The 13,302-nt window shown below is 42.7% G+C and overlaps 1 protein-coding gene across 1 annotated transcript in view; it reads right to left on the bottom strand.

Annotated features, from left to right (window-relative positions):
* LOC115113634 (polypeptide N-acetylgalactosaminyltransferase 18-like) overlaps nucleotides 1-13,302 on the bottom strand; it is an 87,638-nt gene that overhangs the window by 52,989 nt on the left and 21,347 nt on the right. The window lies entirely within an intron of this gene.

Below are 13,302 nucleotides of genomic sequence, written 5' to 3'. Positions count from 1 at the left end.
AATTGTATAGTATTTCATTCATATACTGCGATAGAAAAGAGACTGTATTCATTTATACAGCTTTTCAAGATAATAGATTTCCATGGTCACTGAGAAAGATGTAGTCAAGCATTGTGATGTGAGCCTTCAGAGAACACAGCCAGAGGCTAGTAGTTTGTAAACCAAAGACACATTTAACGAAGCCAATAAAAATGAAAGCTCCAGTGAGCGTGATAGAGTGAAACATTAAATCTGTCAAACAGACAGACAGTTGGTACATGTGATTACACTGTTTACTCCTGGATTCCAATTGAATTGAAATAGATCCTGCGTCTTCCTCTATGACTCTCACAGCCACACACTGTATGCCCCAGGGCTGCCATTTAATGCAGTCATTCCTTTAAATCCCAGTGTGGAGGGATTCTACACTGTTAGAGTGAGGACAGAAGGATACATCTGAAAGCTCTGTCATGCTGAACGCTGCAGTGTGATTTGAATGTGACATTGTTGTACAGCTCGATGACATTTATGATCGCTGTGAAGACAAGAAGAAAAAAGACTCAATACATTTGTGCCAATCTTGAATGTCGCTACATCATAAATTACTCTAAAGGGGGATCAGTGGAAAAGGTTATGTTATGGTGGTTCAGTGTAGTGTGTCTATCTAGGAGCTTTCAATAGATCCAGAATGATCCAAGAGAAAACTGCAGAAAATCAAACTGAAATGCTGTAGGTTTTCAATCTGCTCATTTTGTTCTGGCCGCTGTGAAGACCTTAAGCCTACAAGGTCTCCTATTTCTTCTCAAATACACATCTCACATGGTGACCGCAGTGGGCTCAAGTTTACCAGGAGGATAGTCATTGTTTAAGGGGTTTAGCCAAAACCTTGTAACACAAGGGAGTTGGGGATGTCACTGAGTAGTCATTGGTTTCGGCGTACACATCACAGACAAACTGAATTGGTCCACCCACACAGACAGCGTGAGAGACTGAAGCCCACTGGTTCTCAGGAGACTGAAGAAATTTGGCTTGGCCCCTAAGACCCTCACAAACTTCTACAGATGCACAATCAAGAGCATCCTGCCGGGCTGTATCACCGCCTGGTACGGCAACTGCCTCACCCACAACCGTAAGGCTCTCCAGAGGGTAGTGAGGTCTGCACAACGCATCACTGGGGGAAAACTACCTGCCCTCCAGGACACCTATACCACCCGATGTCACAGGAAGGCCAAAAAGATCGTCAAGGACAACAACCACCCGAGCCACTGCCTGTTCACCCCACTACCATCAAGAAAACAAGGTCAGTGCAGGTGCATCAAAGCTGGGACCGAGAGACTGAAAAACATCTTCTATCTCAAGGCCATCAGACTGTTAAACAGCCATCACTAACACAATGAAAAAATGTATGTAATACATGTATCACTAGCCACTTTAAAACAATGCTACTTTATATAATGTTTACATACCCTACATTACTCATCTCATATGTATATACTGTACTCTATACCATCTACTGCATCTTGCCTATGCCGTTCGGCCATCCATATATTTTTATGTACATATTCTTATTAATTCCTTTACACTTGTGTGTATAAGGTAGTTGTTGTGAAATTGTTAGTTTACTTGTTAGATATTACTGCATGGTCAGAACTAGAAGCACAAGCATTTCGCTACACTCGCATTAACACCTGCTAACCATGTGTATGTGACAAATAACATTTGATTTGATTTGACAAAACAAGGCAGAGTGTGCACGGCCATTGTAACAGAACAGTAAGGAGAACAGCTCCAGAGGCACCGGTCAGGACACTGAGACTGTGGGGTCAGGGAGGTCCCTGGGCTGAATGGTCTGTCAGATGTGGGCATGTGATAGGATGCACACTCCCCAGACAACTACATGAAGAAAAAATAAGGTAACTCATATCCAAATGTACTATTATACAGTGTTTTATTCAGAAACCTGGGTAACAACATACTGTAAGAAAAAAAATAGGTAATTAACATGAAACCAAACAAAATGTCAAGGGGGAAACAAATCTAGATTGCCTCCAGCTATTTCCAGATCAACTCAGCAGACTAAAACAATTGCTTTGACAAGCCAAATTAAATATCCCCTAACATGAGGTCATATGAAAAAAAATGGGGTGAGAATTAGACTAGAGTTGAAACATCACTATGAGAATCTGTTTGATGGCAGCACGACAATGAACCATTACCCTTTCACAGAAAGGATGTTAAGCTAAACAGTGGGGGGGGGGGGGGGGGGAAACACTTCCATTTCTTTTCCAGGTATCAAAAATGTGTTTTCCAAACCAAGAATAGATAAACATTAAGTAATGCTACTGTTATACATTCAACAAATTCAGAAGGAAATATGTGCTTTTAATGAATTATCTAAAACTCAAAATAAACAGCAGATGGTTGATTATTGTTTACCTCAGATTGAATGGTATACTTTCAGAGACAGGAAACAGTACCTCCAATGGTCTGTCTATCTGTAGGTAAAGGTCTTTATCAGGAACACAGTACTGCATTATAAATCAGTGCAGCATCTCTGCCCTTGCTAGCCTGCTATGGTGACAAAGTATAGCATTTAATCCTATTACTTGAGTCAGTGGTATGTATGCAGAGCGGCATTGGACTTTCCTATGAAACAAACAACCTTGTTATTCTCTGCGTTTCAAACTCATTAAAAGACACACTCCCCTCCACTTACCCTGGCCTTATGCCCTTGGTGGAATCCCCACGACCATCTTTGCCGTCGGTCCAAACAGTTAGCCAAGCAAGGGAAGTTGACAACTGTGCGAATGTACAATTCTGTTCACTCTGGGGCCTGAAACACCCCATAATTCACTTCGCGATGATTGTAGATCCGCTAAGAAAAGTATACCAAAACTTAAAACCAACATCTACATACAAGTGTAAGTAAAAAAAATTTTTAAATAAGTTAGAAACTGTGCTGTTAATGCGCATGACGGCAAAAACACGAATCATAAAAGTAATTATGTTTTAGTTTGGCTAGCTTTTGGAACTTTCCCTGCTATCACACTTATACATTGTAATTTTCGATTTACTTCATATCGTCGGATAGTATGCGTTGTCTTCCAGCCAAGATATGAAATGCAAATCATAATTGACTAGCGCATATAAAGCACATACAACACTACCGGTGGTTCCATGATTACTGAAAACACAACCGTGGGACGAACAAGTGACACATTTCCATGCCACATTTCAAGGGCGGTCCATTTAAAATGAATGACTTCTTCCTCGCCCCTTGTCCTGCAAGTGTCAAATCCTCATACGTCATTAGAAGTGTCCAAGTAATTTGAGGTCTGAGGGGAAGGGTGTGTCTTTTACGTGTTTGCAATGCAGCCAATGTCTACTGTAAGTACTGTATTTGGTCACATGCTAATTAGAAAGAACATTGTGAAATATGGTGTATGATTATGAATAATCACGAGAGTCGCTTGAACAACAGTTCAATCACTCAAAGTGCAGTGTTCACTAATATTGGCACCCTTGGTAAATACTGTATGAGCAAAACGGGCTGTGAAAAGAAATCTCTGCTATTTATCCTCTTGGTCTTTCATTCAAAATATTCACAAATATCTAACCTTTAATTTAAGTACAATGATTGACAAAAAAAGTTAAATATTTTTCTCTGAAACATGTGTGCCACAAGTATTGGCACCCCTAGAAATTCTTATGAGTAAAATCTAACTTTAGTATATTCCCATTCATATTTTATGTTTTTTAAGTTCACCAGAGTGATTAGGAACACTTAAGTGGTAACCCATGACTTCCTGTTTGACTGGGGTATACACTACCGGTCAAAAGTTTTAGAAAACCTTCTCATTCAAGGGTTTTTCTTTATTTTGACTATTTTCTACAATGTAGAATAATAGTGAAGACATCAAAAACTATTAAATAACACATATGGAATCATGTAATAATCAAAAAAGTGTTAAATCAAAATATATTTTATATTTGAGATTCTTCAAATAGCCACCCTTTGCCTTGACAGCTTTGCACACTCTTGGCATTTTCTCAACCGGCTTCATGAGGTAGTCACCTGGAATGCATTTCTTTCCTTCTTAATGAGTTTGAGCCAATCAGTTATACAGGGGCTTTACAGAAGATAGCCCAATTTGGTAAAAGACCAAGTCCACAGTATGGTAAGAACAGCTCAAATAAGCAAAGAGAAACGACAGTCCATCATTACTTTATGACATGAAGGTCAGTCAATACGGAAAACGTTGAAAGTTTACGACGACGCCACAACCGGTCCGTCTGACGCCACTGCTACTGGTCAGTCCGACGCCACCGCAACTTTGGTAGCGGCAACTGGCCCGTCCGACGATGACGCAACTTCGGCAGCCGCATAAGCGTTTGTTTGGTCTTCGTCCCCGTGCCCTTACACGGCACGCCGTAATTTGGGCTTAATAAAGAAAAATATTATGCATTCCTGCACCTGTCTCCCAAATCATTTATGCCGACGTGACAGCAGCCTCCGAAATTGCAGCCCAAATAAATACGTCAGAGTTCAAGTAACAGAAACATCAACATCAACTGTTCAGAGGAGACTGTGTGAGTCAGACCTTCATGGTTGAATTTCTGCAAAGAATCCACTACTAAAGGACACCAATGAGAAGAAAAGACTTGCTTGGGTCAAGAAACATGAGCAATGGACATTAGACAGGTGGAAATTTGTCCTTTGGTCTGGAGTCCAAATTGGATATTTTTGGTTCCAACTGCCATGTGTATTTCCCACCGTAAAGCATGGTGAAGGAGGTGTTATGGGGTGAGGGCGCTTTGCTGGTGACACTTTCTGTGATTTATTTAGAATTCAAGGCACACTTAACCAGCATGGCTACCACAGCATTCTGCAGCGATACTCCATCCCATCTGGTTTGGGCTTAGTGGGACTATAATTTGTTTTTCAACAGGACAATGACCCAACAAACCTCCCGGCTGTATAAGTGCTATTTTACCAAGAAGGAGAGTGATGGAGTGCTGCATCAGATGACCTGACCTCCACAATTCCCCGACCTCAACCAAATTGAGATGGTTTGGGATGAGTCGGACCGCAGAGTGAAGGAATCGCAGCCAACAAGTGCTCAGCATATGTGGGAACTCCTTCAAGACTGTTGGAAAAGCATTTCAGGTGAAGCTGGTTGAGAGATTGTCAAGAGTGTGCAAAGGGTGGGTATTTGAAGAATCTCAAATATAAAATATATCTTGATTTGTACACTTTTTTGGTTACTACATGATTCCATATGTGTTGTTTCATAGTGTTGATGTCTTCACTATTATTATACAATGTAGAAAATAGTAAAAAGACAGGAAAAACCCTTGAATGAGTAGGTATGTCCAAACGTTCGACCGGTAGTGTAAATATAAGATGACACACAGGCCAAGTTTCCATAGTCATCCATCACTATGGGAAAGACCCGAGAATACAGTAATGATGTGAGACAAAATGTTGTTGAGCTGCACAAATCAGGAAATGGCTATAAGAAAGAAGAAAATAGCTCAATGGTTGAAAATGCACATTTCCACTATCAGGGCAATAATTAAGAACTTTAAAGCAACTGGAGGTGTTAACAATCGGCCTGGAAGGGAACATGTGTCTATATTGACCCCACGCACAGTGAGGAGGATGTTTGAGTTGGCCAAAAAAATCGCTCAGGATCACAGCTGCAGACGTTAGTTGGGTCTTGGGGTCAGAAAGTCTCCAAAACTATGATCAGAAACTACCTACATAACCACAAGTTGTTTGGGAGGTTTGCCATAAAAAGCCTTTGCTGTCAAACAAACTGAAGCGCCTACAGTTTACCAAACGTTACTGGATCTTTCTATGTGACCGGGTTCTATGGTCAGATGAGACGAAAATAGAGCCTTTTGGAAACAAACGGCAGAGGTGGATTTGGTGTAGATAGAAAGACAGCCATGCAGGAAAGTACCTCATCGCAACTGTGAAGTATGGTAGTGGATCTTTGATGTTGTGGGAGTTTTTCAATCAAAGGCCCTGGACAACTTGTTAGGACACATGGTACTATGGACTCCATCAAGTACCAACAGATATTAAATCAAAACCTGACTGCCTCTGCTAGCTTAAACTGGGCCATGGTTGGATCTTCCAGTAGGACAATGATTCAAAGCACACCTCAAAATCAACACAAAAATGGTTCACTGACCACAGAATCAAGGTCTTGCCATGGCAATCCTAGTCCCCTGACCTAAACCCCATAGAAAACCTGTGGGATGAGCTGAAGAGGATTGTCCACAGGTGTGGACCTCAGAATCTGAAGGATCTGGAGAGATTCTGTATGGAGGAATGGTCTCAGATCCCTTTCCATGTGTTCTCCAACCACATTATGCATTATAGGAAAAGACTCAGAGCTTTTATCTTGGCAAAGGGAGGTTGCACAAAGTATTGAATGAAGGGATGCCTATAATTGTGGCACACATATATTTGAGAAAATTATTTGTTTTATTTAAATTGACAGGATAAAAAATAAAACAAAAAATTCACCGCCCGTTTTGCTCATATTTACCAAGGGTGCCAATATTAGTGGAGGGCACTATAATGCCTGGAGATGGGTAGCGTAAGTGTAACGAATACTCAGGGAGAAAAAGGTGTATATTCACACGCAGAGTGCAGCAGATGTTAATTAAGCCTTCGCAGAAGGCAGGAATCGTGGTCGCAGGCCGGCAATGGTCAAACACAGGTAGGCAGGAATCGTGGTCGCAGGCAGGCAATGGTCAAACACAGGTAGGCAGGCAATGGTCAAACACAGGTAGGCAGGCAATGGCCAAACACAGGTAGGCAGGCAATGGTCAAACACAGGTAGGCAGGCAATGGTCAAACACAGGTAGGCAGGCAATGGTCAAACACAGGTAGGCAGGCAATGGTCAAACACAGGTAGGCAGGCAATGGTCAAACACAGGTAGGCAGGCAATGGTCAAACACAGGTAGGCAGGCAATGGTCAAACACAGGTAGGCAGGCAATGGTCAAACACAGGTAGGCAGGCAATGGTCAAACATAGGTAGGCAGGCAATGGTCAAACATAGGTAGGCAGGCAATGGTCAAACACAGGTAGGCAGGCAATGGTCAAACACAGGTAGGCAGGCAATGGTCAAACATAGGTAGGCAGGCAATGGTCAAACATAGGTAGGCAGGCAATGGTCAAACAATACCTCACAACCATACAAACAGAAAGAACTGAACTAAATAGGGAGCTGATGAGACCAGGTGAGAAACGAACACAGGTGAAATCAATGAACAAAAATGAAAGCCAGGGCTACGTTCCAGAACACAAAGAAACAGGGCTACGTTCAAGAACACAAAGAAAAAGAACACAAGGTTGACTAAGAAAAGACAAGCAGAACCTTACAGTAAATTAAACATACAGCATTGAAAGTTTCAGTTGCTTTGAATAGCAAGGGAATGCCTCCATTCTTGATGGGAGAAGAACACAGTGATTAGGCTCAGACCGGGATAATGTTCTAAAAGTCTGCCAATCCCAGCAAACATGCCTCCAGGCTCATTCATGTGACTACTTGTGCTGGTGATTAATTAGGTCTTCTGAGACGCTTTCCTCGGGAGTGAAAGGCTAGAGCGCCGGCTGGGTCAGGGGTTGATGTTTTGCAGACAGGGTAACCTAGGCAACTTGTAATAGTATGGGCAGTGTGTCATCCCAAAGGCTCTTTTGTTGGGACAAGAACTCAGAAACCCCTAAAACATGTAGGCAGCCTCATTTGCCTATTGAATTAGAGGAACCACTCAACTGCTGCATGCTCAGTGCTCTCTGACAAAAATGGTACAGTAATTCAGTGATGATCGCCTCTAAGACAAAGGAGAGTGTCGAGAACTCAGTAACACTATGAACCAAGTCTGTGTAATGAATTATAAATGAATGCATTAATATATTTATAAATGCTTATAGCTAGTAGTTTTATCCCACTTTCGTCTGACACACAAGTCCCAATCGCAGTTCAACAAAACAAGACTTAAAAAATGTAGAAGGCAGAAGAAAGGTATCTCAAAAACATGACATGAAGCAGATAAACTGATGTTTCAGTAGGAGAGTAGAAGGAAAGGAGGATGCATGTCAATACATGTCTGGCTGAGGAATGCTGAGTTTTGATAGCTGGTCATGTGATTTGTTAGCAACAACATTGAGTTACCAAGCACATTCACGCTGAGATGAGCAACACAAATGAGGAAAAATTTGGTGGTTGAATTCAATAAAAGTTTTTATTAAAAGTATGAATTTAAGCACACGTCGGAAGGGTCGCAGTGGTACAGGACAAACATTGGTACAGGTAAGTGTTTTCAGAATTTACAAGTATCGACTGATGGTGGCTCAATGTTGTTGATAGCAAATCACGAGACCAGTTGTCCAAACTTAACTCAGTCTCAATACAAGAGAACAGAGTTGAGCGTTCCTCAGATAATACTGAGCGGTTCCATCTAAGTAACCTACAACTGCAACTCCTATAATAGGAAGAGGAACACCCTGCCTGTCTCTCTCTCCTGGCTTGTTTCTCTGTGGGTGGGAGTGTGTGTCTGTGTGTCTGTGTGTATGCGGTGGGTTTTGAAGGGCTCAGGAAGGGGGACCCAGCGGGGTTTTGCTTTAAACTGTGATGGCTCTGGTCCAGACACAGAGAGCAGCAACATAGGCCCAGAGCTTATCAGCAGCAGCCCAGCCTGGTGAAGTGAGTCAGTCAGTGCGCTCCATTGTGTGCACATCAGGACAAGTCAGTTAGGGCCATGTGCTTACTGTGGCACATCCACAGAGGAGGAAGGCTGAGAGACAACATGAAGAGGGAAACAGGACACACAAAGTGCCTTTATTCCTGGTTCAGGAAGGCAAACAGCACAATATAGCGAAGGGATTATGGCAACGAGAGGCAAGGGGGAGGTTTACAAAAGGAGTTCCACCGCAGAGTGAGAGAAAGTTAGATACAGTGAGCAGGTCTGTACGCTGCAGCAAAACATGTGTTCCCTATGCTAACCTCCATGACAGAACACACAGAATCAACCCAGGGCGAACCGTACGGAGGGAGGATTTCTGCTGTATTATGGGAAAACAGGGATTTCAGGACAATAAGACACATTGCACCAGAGCTCCACTCTTGCCTGCCGACCACTGTTCTCCTCAGTTGTTCAGTGAGATGAATGTCTCGTCTGGGGTATAATAGGTAATTAAGACTCAACAGCTCTCATCTGTGCTGCTGTACCATGAGGCACCATATCAAACACTATCAGATGATATACATGACGATGGCTCCCCAGCAGAGTGAGGGGAGGTCAGCAGAGACAGAGGGAAGAAAACACACTGAAGGTCTACATTAACCCTTTACATCCCCTTTCCAATCCAATTAAATCGTTATGACGGACTACAAAGTATTATTATATTTTTAAAGCTATCGTATCATGCGATCATTTTCAATTACACTTTCCCCACAAAACACTAACAATATCCTTTCTGAAGAAATCACCGTGATAAGAGTACTCTGAAGATGAAAAGAGATCACATTACATCTCCTTGTGGCCTCACAGGGAGAACATATTTCAACCAGGGACCGTTTGTCTTTGACACCTCCAAGTTGAGGCACTGCATACATGGTAACTGACTGAGGCAAAGTTGTGTTGACAAAAACACAAAATCTTTGCCTGTCGACAGAAAATATAGGAAAAATGTACACCCTCAGTACACACCTTAGGCCCTTATAAATTGCCCTTGTGTGTAACCTTATTACCCCAAAATCCGTCCGGTATGACGCAACATTGTGACAATGTCACTCTCACTACACTGGAAGTTAATAAGAATACGACTTTTAGATCGCGAAACGTCTATCATACATGTCCGATTTCAATTCTGGCCCGATGTCATAACTGGAGGATGTCTTCTCTCGAATGAGCCATTGATCATATTTTTGCGATATTCCAACCTTGAGAAATTTATAATTTAATGGAGGGCGTAGGACATTTTTCCTATTTGTCTGCCTCTTTTGTTCAGGGTGCATTGCATGTTGCCATTGCCAGAGATATTATAGAAAGGAGATTGGAATCCAATGAACGATGGACCTTATAATACTCCACCCAGCAGACTGTTGACCAATCGCGCTCATGTTGTCATGCTGCGCCATGCAGTTGCTAAGCTAATAGTCACACAAGTCAGTGTTATGTCGAGAAACGTGCCTATTTTTCTCAAAAACCCTTATGTAACGATTCCAAAACTATACGATACTACAGATTGCAAGTTAATCTCACATCTTGGAAAATATTTATAATGTTCTTGTTGATGTCTTGCTTACGAAATTCGTGCTAATGTTGGGTTTTTGAGCTAGTGCCCAATAGTCTCCCATTCACTCCTTGAAGGAGAGCACTCCTTGTCCCAGAATCGCCCAGAATGCACCGCGTTGCTCATTGATGTAGCATGGGCAACGTTTTCAATCTTCTCAAAAGCATATCTGCTGTTGCGAATGTTGACCCCACTCTGTGAGGCACATCGATCTGCAGGTTGAACATGGTATGATTTTAGACTAAATTGATAGCTGTAAAATCGCCTAAACAAACTGCACCAACTACAGCAGCTACGTTACATGCTGATATTGTCTTTGGTGTTATTGTGTCTAGCTACGTTTGTTAGCTACATAGCTAGCTAGCCAGCCAGTCCATAGAGAGAGCATTGCTTTACTCCACACAGGATTACAGGCAATATCCGCACCGAGCTAAAGGCTAGAGCTGCCGCTTCCAAGGAGCGGGACACTTATTTGGATGCTGATACGAAATCCCGCTATGCCCTCAGACGAACCAACAAACAGGTAAGGGTCACTATAGAACTAAGATTGAATCCTACTACACCAGCTTTGACTCTCGTTGGATGTGGCAGGGCTTGCAAACTATCATGGACTACAAAGGGAAATCCAGCCGCGAGCTGTCCTGTGACGTGAGCCTACCAGACGAGTTAAATGCCTTTTATGCCCACTTCGAAGCAAGCAACACTGAAGCATGCATGAGAGCACCAGCTGTTCCGGATGACTGTGTGATCATGCTCTCCGTAGCCAATGTCAGCAAGACCTTTAAACAGGTCAACATTCACAAGGCAGCAGGGACAGAAGGATTACCAGGACGTGTACTTAGAGTGTGCGGGGACCAACTGGCAAGTGTCTTCACTGCCATTTTTAACCTCTCCCTGACCGAGTCTGTAATACCTACAGTATATGCCGAACACCATAGTCCCTGTGCCCAAGAAAGCGAAGATAACCTGCCTAAATGACTACCACACCATAGCACTCATGTCGGTAGCCATAAAGTGCTTTGAAAGGCTGGTCAGGACTCATATCAACACCATCATCCCGGAAACCCTAGACCCACTCCAATTCACATACCCCCCCAACAGATCTACAGATGACGCAATCCCAAATCACACTCCACACTGCCCTTTCCCACCTACATCTTAGCGTTCAACACCATAGGACCCACAAAGCTCATCACTAAGCTAAGGACCCTGGGACTAAACACCTCCCTCTTCAACTGGATATTTTCTTAACTCTATTTCTAGAACTGCATTGTTGGTTAAGGGCTTGTAGTTAATCATTTCACAGTAAGGTCTACCTACACCTGTTGTATTCGGCGCATGTGACAAATACAATTTTATTTTATTTGTGGATTTTGTAGTCGACTTAAGCTGCAACAGATTTCCACAACAATTTTCCATGTTCCTAACAACCTTATTATAATACCAAAATGAAACATTTGTTCACATATTAGTGTTATTTAACACTAAATTAAAGGAATTTGTGTTTTTGGGTGGATTCTTTTCAGGTGAGCTGAGGTGTTGAATAGACACTAGTGTGCTACTGAGACAAGAGAAACACCTGGCTCATTGAACAGCATCAGCATCCCATGTGGATAGACAGATGGAATACTTTGGCTTATGCACACTGCCAAGAATTATTTCCCCCAAAAACTTGGACCAGAACACAAACATTACCTTCAACATGTGAAATTCCCACTTAAATAAAGAACCAATGGTGCTGCTATTTTAATGTACTGCATAATCACCTCTTGACAAGGAAATCTCTAGACTGTGTGGGATAAGGAGGTGGAGTCCTGTTGTTATTCCCTGTGTGTACATGGCCACTACCACTCGTCATCTATTCATGCTACAAGGTTACATAACTCCAATCCAGCCATCACCCCCCCCCCCCCCCATTTCAACAGTCAAAGCTCTTTACAACTCGCATCTTCACAGAACAAGACTTCTCCTGTGAAAATAAATGCACAATTAGCTTACACTCCAACTCCACACAGCTCAGCTCAGTGCCGTGACATACTGTATCACTTCTCTCTCAACGACTGTAGTTTGGTTGGTGCCAGCGCCCGCTTGCTTGAAAGCACATATTACAGCTAATAGCCAATTAACGTGCTCACAGGTTGGGAGGCTGTGTACTCTGTCATACTGGGCCCCAGTGGAGACTGATGAAGTTCTCTGACTGGGTCTGTAAAAGAGGCACTCTCTCATTAGAACACATCAGCGGCTGACACGTCTTCCTGACATTGTTCTTTCTCTGGGAGTAGGGGAGGAAGAAGGGTGTGGTGGGGAGTAGGCCTACTCTCTGGGTTTATTCCTGAGAGGGGAAAAACACACTGCCAAAGTTTGGATGTAGGGTGGCCTCTGCTCCCCACAAGCTATTGTTAACCCTGCTCCTTCTTCCTTTCTGCTCATTAAAGTAATACAATCACTAGGCCCTTCAGGAAGGCACTCACATGTCTCACACTCACCCTGACATCCCTTAGGAAACCAATGGGTGGTTCACAGGTGATAAATATGGCCTATTCCAACAATTCCAAAAAATGAAAAATAAGATTAAAAAAACAAGAGAACATCAGAAGGGGACATTTTTCTCTCTCCAAAGTAAAGTACATGTTAAAAAAAACAGCACAAAAACATTGTTTTGTTTCTTGTGTTTGGGTACATTTTTCAGTCTCTTAGAGACTAAGAGAGAGAGACTAGATGAGAGACTAGATGTTAGATGTGCCACTCTATTAAACCAGTCAGTGGAGGTGCGTCTCCTGTTGCCTCCTATCATGTTGATCTGACTCCCACTACACTTGGTGCCTGTGGATTAGCGTTCACTCTCTGAAGAGGGAGATTTCAAAAGAGATTCTGTTTGCTTGGTGAGTCTCATCTGCACAGCGCTCTGAGCATGATTTCTCCTGAAGGGTTTCTATTTTCAGTGTAGGGTATGGCCTCTGCTCAGGAACAAACTCACCACCGCAGGAAACAAATCAAAACATTTCA

The sequence above is a fragment of the Oncorhynchus nerka genome, linkage group LG28 (assembly GCF_034236695.1).
Source record: "Oncorhynchus nerka isolate Pitt River linkage group LG28, Oner_Uvic_2.0, whole genome shotgun sequence".
Classification (NCBI taxonomy): domain Eukaryota; kingdom Metazoa; phylum Chordata; class Actinopteri; order Salmoniformes; family Salmonidae; genus Oncorhynchus; species Oncorhynchus nerka.
This window is presented reverse-complemented; position numbering and strand designations above follow the sequence as displayed.